Here is a 9,472-nt window from a genome sequence, read left to right as displayed (position 1 = left end):
AGATTCTTTTGCTGTCTGACCCACCAGGGAAGCCCAAGAACACTGGAGTGGGTAGCCTGTCCCTTCTTGAAGCCCGAGAATACTGGAGTGGATACTCTATCCCTTCTCCGAGGGATCTTCCGGACCTAGGAATTGAACCGGAGTCTCCTGCATTGCAGGCGGATTCTTTACCAACTGAGCTACCAGGAAAGCCCAGTAATAGTTCACATCCAGTTAAACCTTTCAGTAATCCGAGGCAGGTGCTACTTTTATTCTCTACATTGTAGATGGAGAAACTGATGCTCAAAGAGGTTAAGTGACTCACTCAAGGCCAGTAAGTGCAGAGTCAGGATTCGAGCCCAGGTGTAAACTGGCCCAGTGCGAAATAAATCTCACAGGGCCTGGCACCTAGTAACTGCTCATTGCGTGAAGACTTCTACAAATAATTCTGGCTTGCTTTCTGCCTTATTCTCTGAGACAGATAATCACTTGATAAGTAATCACTCCCCTAGGAAATGCTTGGGGTGGGAGGTGAGCAGACCCCAGGGGAAGAGACTGGACCCTTCTCTCAGCTGGCAGGGGCTCAGGAAGTGTTCAACCCAACTCTGGGTTGCAGAGACACAAGAATTTGGCCCCTGGAGGAGCCTGAAATGCCTGTCCTCTTTCCCAGTGGTGGCCCCTCCTGACTCCCTGGCAGATCTGTCTTAGGTGTGACTCACACTCATCTCACAGGTGCTCTTCATGTAATGCTTTTTAATTTTAAAATACATCTTTATTATCAACCTGCCTTGTGGCTCACCAGATGAGGACCGGGCTTCATGTTTATGCCCTTTTTCAGCTGGACTAATAGACCATGAGAACTCCATCACGTGCTCTTTCTCATCTGTAGCCTCTGCTACTTACAACCAGAACTGCTCACCGTTCTGAGTAGTCACGGTACATCTAAGTCACCAAAATTTCCCTACTGATCCTTCTATCAGGTTATCCTTTCTGGGAATTCCCTGGTGATCTAGTAATTAGGACTCTGCTATTTCACTGCTTAGGGCTCAGGTTCAGTCCCTGGGTGGGGGAACTAAGGCCCTACAAGTCGTGTAGGGCAGCAAACAACAAAACAAAACAATATTCTGTCTCATCTTTTGGAGGCACAATCCTGTCCATACTTCAAAGCCAATCTCAAATACTACCTCCTCCAAAGAAATTTTCTTGACATCTGTGTCTAACACAACCAGTATACATACACTGGGAACTTAAATATTCATTGCATACGTGAATGAATGAACTCCAACCAAAATGTTCTCCCCTTCCTTGTCATCTCCAGATATTTTTATAGCCTTTGTTGTTTAAATAATAGACTTCAATTAATTAAATTTTTTTTAGCCATTTTAAGTTTATGGGAAAATATTCTTTATATAATGGAGCACATTATCAGCGTCATTCTGAAGCTTGCTCTTTTGGATTAATCTCTCTTGGAGATCTTTCTATATCCCCAGTATTCAGACCTTCATTCATTGGCTTCATTCATTCAACAAATTATTAAGTGTCAGTTGTATGTCAGGCACTGTGAGAGATGCATGGGATATAAAATTGAACAAAATAGATAAAGCCATTGTCCTTGGAGAGCTGGTTTTCCTTCTGATGGAGCAAGATGGACAGTAAGGAATAAGGGAATCGTTCAGTATGTTAGAGGATATGCTCTGTAGAAAAAAGAGAGCAGATGAGGGGAAGGTGGAGTGGGAAAGAACCCAGCACAGGGCAGGTTGCAGAGTGCAGGGAGCCTGTAGAGCCACTTCAAGGGAATCTCAGTCCAGGGAACTGGCAGAACTTAGAGGTGTACCATCACCCAAAAGCATCGGGATGAATTTAGCTAGCCCCATTGCTTGTTGCCTATCATTTACCATCAAGAATAGTGCTGTAACAGACAATGTGGCAATCTGTCTGTTTGCGCATGTGTGAAATATCTGTAGACTCAATCCCTGGCTGCTAACTACAACATACTTGAGAATAATCACCCAGTTGCTTTCCAAGGATGCTGTGCCAGAACCATGAATCCCCTGCAAAGCTCAGCCCTGGGTGATCTCAAACAGGTAGACTCTTCTGGCAGGCCAGGAGGTCGCTCACATTCCACCGGGAGAGTTTCCAGAGAAGACTTCAGCTGATTCACGGCGGATCGCCCAGAGTTTCACTCGTAGTTTCTTTCGGGGTGGACGTTGCTTTCCGGACGGATTGACGGGCAAATGGATTAGGGGTTGGAGGCGCCGCTGCCGTTACTCAGAAAAGCCACGAGGGGGCGCAGGAAGCCCCAGACTCCAGAGATGTATCTTGCAAAGGTACATCTTGTACCTTGTAAGATGCAAAGGGCATCTTGAGGTTTAGGATCTTCTTATTGGCGGCGGAGGAGTGGCGGGGCGGGGGGGGGGGGGGGGGGGGTGTTGGGCGGCGAGGGGCGGGGCTTAAATGCCATGGTTTAGGATCTTCTCACTGTGTGTGTGTGTGTGTGTGTGTGTGTGTGTTGTTGGCCGGAGGGGCTTAAAGGCCATGGTGAGAAAAAGGTGCTCGATGGAAAGAAGCAAAAAGATCAGAGGAAAAGGAGATACAGGAGGAGAAGGTTAGGGGAAGAGGCCTCCAAGGGTGTCTCCTGATCAGTTAGGGATTTGTTTGCTTCCGGTTCAGCCGACCAGGTGCAGACCTCATAAAAATGAATGCTATCGCATAGCCCTGAATTGAACTCAGGAGTGCAGAACAGACTGGAGAAAAAGTCATAGGATAAATATGTACAGGATGATGATTCCGTTTGTGTAATATATATATACTGTACTTAGTCGCTCAGTAATGTCTGACTCTTTGTGACCCCATGAACTGTAGCCCACCAGGCTCCTCTGTCCATGGGGATTCTGCAGGCAAGAATACTGGAGTGGGTTGCCATGCCCTCCTCTAGGGGATCTTCCCAACCCAGGGATTGAACCCTGATCTCCCACGTTGCAGGCAGATTCTTTACCATCTGAGCCACCAGGGAAGCCTCTCCCTTCTCCAGGGGATCTTCCAAGCCCAGAAATTGAACTGGGGTCTCCTGCATGGCAATTGAATTCTTTACCAGCTGAGCTACCAGGGAAGCCAATATGTATATATATATATTCCCCACAAATAAAAGCTACATATTATTAGGGCTGTGTGTGTGTTTACCACATATATAGCCATAGGAAAAAATCCGGAAAGATAAATTTTAAATTGACAACAGTGAGGACTTCCTCGGTGGTCCAGGAGTTAAGGCCCAACCTTCCAATGCAGGAGGCTAGGGTTCAATCCCTGGTAGGCAAGCTAAGGTCCCATATACCATGGGAGCAGCCAAGAATTTAAAAACATAATAAAATTAAAAAAATAAATTGACAATAGGATTTATCTTTGGGATTGTGTGTATGTGTGTAGAGGGTGTCAAGGAATAGGAAGGGGAATGGGAAATGATCAAAGAGGACTTTCAGAGTTAATGGAAATATTTTACTTTTCTGGGAATCTGTAATCCTGTTAGTTGTGTAACCTAAAATTAAAAATTACTTAAGAAAACAATGGAGAAGAAGAAAAAAGAAAGAAACATCCAATGCCATCTTAGTGGTGCAGCAATACAGGTCTTCCACACAGCTCAGGGGAGGTGAGAGCCTCCTCCGCTCTGCTGAGTGTCCCTAGGGCTTCCTTTCTTCTCCTTGACTCTGTCCTGTGCAGGGAGCAATGACAGCTCAAGGTGGACCAGAAGTTAAAGGTGGGGGGGAATTGTGGCACCATCTGAATGGGGTAAAGATAGGGGAGCATATCCTTTGCTCAAGTTGGAAGAACTGAGCCGGAATGGGAACAGTGCAGGAGACTTAAGAGAAACAGGTTCAATCCCTGGAGGAGGGCATGGCAACCCACTCCAGTATTCTTGTGTCAGAATCCTATGGACATAGGAGCCTGGTGGGCTACAGTCCATGGGACCAAAAAGACTTGGACATGGCTGAAGGGACATAGCACGCACGTGGCCAATGAGTCACTGCAGACTGACCTGTACTGGACACCCTGGTGCAGGATTTCGGGAGTGAAGGAAGGTGGAAATTCCAGCCCAGATGGGATAGAGATTTTCCATCCAGCCAAGTAGGGAAGGTGTGGACTAATTTGAAATGTATGAAAGCTGAGGCAGCATGATGCCTCCTAAGAATGTAGTAATGCCAAGGATGGATTCCCTGCATCTAGGGAGGCTGCGGGAATTTCGTGCAATACCCAATTGGAAAACAACACGGAGATGAGACCTCAACCGTAGGTGGGCCTCAGTATCTTCATCTGTAAAGTGGGTGAAGGGTGGAAATCTGGCCACTATATACCTTCCACTGTCTCTGATTTTTTTTTTTTTTTCCTAGTCAGTGATATTCCAGGGGTCATACTCAATGAAGAGGGCGACAGAGGATGAGATGGTTGGATGGCATCATTGACTCAATGGAGATGAGTTTGAACAAACTCTGGGAGATAGTGGAGGATAGGGAAGCCTGGCGTGCTGCAGTCCATGGGGTCAAGAGTAGAACACGACTGAGTGACTGAACAAGGGCAATTCTTTATGGCCCTCAACCTGAAGATTTGCAGTTCCAATCATTAGCCACCAGAGATCTCCTTCTGACAGATTTGGGGAAAAAACAAACCGAAACAAAACCAGCCTGATCTGATGGGGAACCTGAGACTGAGGGGTCTCTTTCCTCGCTTTATCTGCTCTTTCACGTGACTGCTGATTGGGATTAACTCTGCCCCTGCACCAGGGATACAGCAAGGAACAGTCTCTGAAATGCAGCTGCTCTCTCCCCTCTCGACTCCTGTTTTTCCCACACCCCACATCTGCTCTCTCAGCGGACCCTGCGGGATAGAGTCCGGCCACTCTGTCCCTTCCACTGCCACCGTTCCTTCTGGCTTCCTTTGTGTTGTGCTTGGACTTCTGCAGTTGTCTCCTCCCTGGCCATCCTACTTCACCTGCTCCTGCCCTTCACGTCATGACTCAGAGCCTGTCCTGCCCTCCCCGCCTGGCTCCGCCCGTTCCTTCTTGTGGGCCTGCCACGTGCGGTCCTGCCCCCCATCACACCGAGCTTGGCTTCCTCCCTGCCCACTCTCCACTCCAGCCACACTGGCCTCCCTGCTGTCGCTCGCCCGCAGACTCTGCCCTAGGGCCTTCGCCCTTGCTGTTCCCTCAACCCGGGGCTCTTTCCTTAGGCAACCCCAGGCCCCTTCCTCCCTTTATTCAGGTCTCTGCTCGATCCCAGCCTTCAGAGGTGACCCCTTATTGAGGCAGCCCGGTCGCCGTCCCGTCTCCCTCCACCTGCTGCTCCCGCTTTCCTCACTGTGCCCTTGATGCCGGGTTACATCCTGTCCTCTTATTGTATCTTGCCTGGCTTCTGACTCCCACCAGCCTCAGCTTGAACAGGGTAGGGACCGTGTCTGATTTGTTCCTGGCTGAGGCCCTGGTATCTAGTTTGTGCCTGACACACAGATAAGCTCAGGAAATATCTGTTGACTGTGAAAGAGGAGACCTTGAGGAGGGACAGCTGGGCCCCAGAGTAAGAGTGAGCTTCGGGGCCCTATGTGAGTGACAGGTGAGGGGAATCTGGCTGCTGCTACTGGAGGCGGGACCCTCTCCTGTCAGGGGGGCACTGAGCCCTCACCCTCACCTCCTCACATGTCTGGGGTCCTGTCCCCCACCCATGACCCTGACTGGCTGGGGGTCAGAGGTCGGCTTCTGGCCCTTTCTGTGCCCATAGACCTTCTCTCCACCTCTTCCTCTGCAGGACTGTGTCCTGGGTCCTTTAGGAAGAGCCAGGGTCAGGCCTGGGCCTCAGTTTCCCTGTCTGCCCAGTGAGGTAGACAGTGAGAGGAAGGGGCTCAGGCCCAGGTCTCGAGGTGGGGGATGGTCTGCTGTGAAGGGGCTGTGCCCCCGCCCCCCCCCCACACACCCCAGGCACCGGCAGACTGGCTGGGGGCCCCCCGGGGACAGTAAAGCTGTTGGCTTCCTGCCTGGCCCCAAACCTGAGAACAGATGTCCCAAGGAGGGGACAGTCAGTGGTGAGGCCCACGGAGCTGCTCCGAGAACCAGAAGCCAGCCCTGAGGGGAGAATCAGGGGGTCCTGGGGAAGGAGGGCCGAGCCTCCCAGATACAGGGCTGGCTTTCCTCAACCCAGAGTGTTCTTCCCGCCTTATCCCGGCTTCCTTCACTCTCATGGCACGTTCACAGTTTTGGCTATTCCCAGGGTCTGTCATGATGATTGTTCTTAATGATTTTTTTTCTCTAAGTCAACCAGAAAAGATTGCATTAGAATAATTTTAGACAGAGAAAAATACAGACTGACATTATGAACTACATAGCCAATACCCAGATTTAACACAGGCATTTTCCACATTTGCTTCACCTATTTCTTCCTGAAATATCTTAATGTGAGTTGTAGATATCCTCAATTTTTGTCCCCAAATACTTTAGTTTGCATTTCCAAAAAGTAAGGCCATTTCCAGGATCACTGTTGCTCTTCATAATATTCATAGTTCTCTGGTATCTCATATTTAGTCCACAACTGACTTCCCTGGTTATCCTGAACATGTGTGTTACAGTTGATCATGGACTTCTTGTAAGAGGAAACTTCTTGATACACGAAATGAAAAGCAAGTATATTCTGTTGTAAATGGAATGTGCCTCCAGAAATGGGTTTGATACTTCTGGAGATGAGGACAGTGCTCCAGGCCGATGCGGTGGCCAGGCTGCACCTGAGGCCGGCTCTCTACTTGTTACGCTGGAGCTTAGTGGGCACTGGCATTAAACACAGAGCAGCAGAGAGGACTGACTCACTCATGCAAGGAGACCTGAAAAGGACTCTGAAAGGAATCAGGCTGTCCAGGTTGGGATCAGAGTTACTGAATGTGGGATGGGCCTGAGGAGCTCAAGTTGAAAGCTGAAAAGTCCTGCACCAGGCCCTTGGGTGGAGGGTCTTGGGTGTTAAGTTTCCACAAAGATTCTGTCTCTGGGGCCACGACCTTCCAGTTTGAGAGGGGGCCTTACGCCCCCTGCACTGCACTCTGGCCTGGCTCTGCCATCTGGGGTTGGGACGCTAAGAGGACAAAGGCCCCTCACTCTCAGAACACTTTTCCCCTGAAAAATCCCATCTGTCAGGCCCTGACCCTCCAGGCTCACAGGCAGCAGGGTGGGGGAGGGGAGAGGCCCCAAGGAGACCCAAGGCGCCCCTCCCAGCCTCCACCGTCTGTTCTGGTCAGGACTGGGGTCCTCACGCTTCAGCTGCCTGCTCAGTGGGACCCAGGCCAGTCACCTCCCCTTTCTGGGCCTCGGTTTCCCCATGTGTCACGTGCAGAGGTGGGATGGGGTGGAGTATCATTTGCCACAGTCAGAAAAATGTTGGGGAAAAAAATAATGGAATAGGAACAAAACAATGCTATTACATTCCAGTCTGTGCTGTGTGCTAAGTCGCTTCAGTCGTGTCCGACTGTTGGCAATCCCACGGACTGTAGCCCACCAGGCTCTTCTGTCCATGGAGCTCTCCAGGCAAGGATGCTGGAGTGGGTTGTTATGCCCTCCTCCAGGGGATCTTCCTGACCCAGGGATCGAAACTGCGTCTCTGGTGTCTCCTGCAGCGGCAGGCAGATTCTTATCCACTCCTGCCACCAGGGAAGTCCACATCTAGGACTTCAGACTGAGGAGATTCTAAGGATTTGATGACCTCAGGGTTTTAAAATTCTGGGATTTTCAGGTTTAAAACGTGTCCCACCTCCTGAAACCTGAAGGATTTGGGAGTGCTGAGCTGATGGGGCTCAGCCGGGGCCAAATCCAGCCTGACCCTCAGGCTTGTCTGTTCCCTTCCCTCAGCTGCTGGCCTGTCCCCAACCTCCGAAGACTGTTGGATGCCCTCACTGTTCATGCTGGCACCTGGCACAGCTGGCTTCCTGGCTCCAGAGCCCAAGTGTGCGTGCTCTCTGCCAGGATTTGTGAAGATCTATCAGGAGCTGCTGTGGTTGTGTGTATAATTTCTATATATCATCATTAGCACGTGCTAAGTCACCTCAGTCGTGTCTGACTCTGGGACCCCATGGACTGTAGCCCTCCAGGCACCTCTGACCATGGGGATTCTCCAGGCAAGAATACTGGAATGCCTTGCCATGCCCTCCTCCAGGGGCATCTTCCCAACCCAGGGATCAAACCCAGGTCGCCCGCATTGCAGGCAGATTCTTTACTGTCTGAACTTCCATTAGAATAGCACAGTTTTATTGAGCCAGGCTCTGGCCAGGGTTTTGCTGGCATTATCTTGGGTACTTAGGGTAACACCTTACAATGTAGGTGAAATTATTCTTCTGATTATAGATGAGGAAACTGAAAATTCAGACTTTAAGGAACTTCCCCAACCCAGGCAGCTGGCAGGTGGTAGAGCTGGATTTGAAACCTTGACTGGTTGATCCCAGAGTTCCCAATCTTGACGTTAAACTGCTACGTTTTAATTTTTAAAATCAAAACTCTTTTTTGTGGCCTACAGACTCTCAGCCATTTAATGTCAGTCTCTTCCTCTCCCTCCAGTCCAGCCACTAGCTTTGGGCTCAAATAGAGTCACCTCATTCTTGCCCCAGGACCTTTGCACAGACTGCTTCTGCTCTTCCTTCCTCTAGGTTTCCATGGGACTGACTCTTTCTTACCCTTCATGTCTCACCTCAGGGGAGAGGGCTTGGCTCACTGACCATGCTGAGTAAGCATGGTCCCCTTTCTTTTCACACCTGCTTCTTTACTCTGCTTCATTTTTATTTATACCATTTCTCATTTCTTGGTTCAGTTATTCATTGCTGTGTCTCACCCTGCTGCTGCTGCTGCTAAGTCGCTTCAGTCGTGTCCGACTCTGTGCAACCCCATAGATGGCAGCCCACCAGGCTCCTCCGTCACTGGGATTCTCCAGGCAAGAACACTGGACTGGGTTGCCATTTCCTTCTCCAATGCAGGAAAATGAAAAGTGAAAGTGAAGTCACTCAGTCATGTCCGACTCCTAGCGACCCCATGAACTGCAGCCTACCAGGCTCCTTGGTCCATGGGATTTTCCAGGGAAGAGTACTGGAGTGGGTGTGTCTCACCCACTAGAACACAATTCCTTGTGTTTTCATCTCTCTTCCTAGAAACTGGCATGGACCAGGGGCTCAGATAGTATTTGTTGAATGTGTGAATACATCTTGAAACAAGACAAGGGGAGGTCAAGGAGGAAGGTCTACCGGTCAGGCTTGAGCCCAAATCCTCTCTCCAAACCAGTAGCTGCCATCTTCTAATGGTCCAGACAGAAAGCTGAGGCCCAGAAAGATGGAGAGGCAGAGGTGTGCTCAACCCCAGCAGCGGCTCAGTGATAGCAGACCAACATGGACAGCTCTGTTTCTATACTTGCCGAGTTCTTTCTCAGAAACTATGTCCTGAGAACTATCATACTTCCATTTTCCTGATAAAAGCCTGCAGCCTGAAAGGTCA

Source organism: Bos javanicus, chromosome 13 (genome assembly GCF_032452875.1).
Source record: "Bos javanicus breed banteng chromosome 13, ARS-OSU_banteng_1.0, whole genome shotgun sequence".
In the NCBI taxonomy this organism is placed as follows: Eukaryota; Metazoa; Chordata; class Mammalia; order Artiodactyla; family Bovidae; genus Bos; species Bos javanicus.
Note: the sequence above shows the minus strand (reverse complement) of the source record.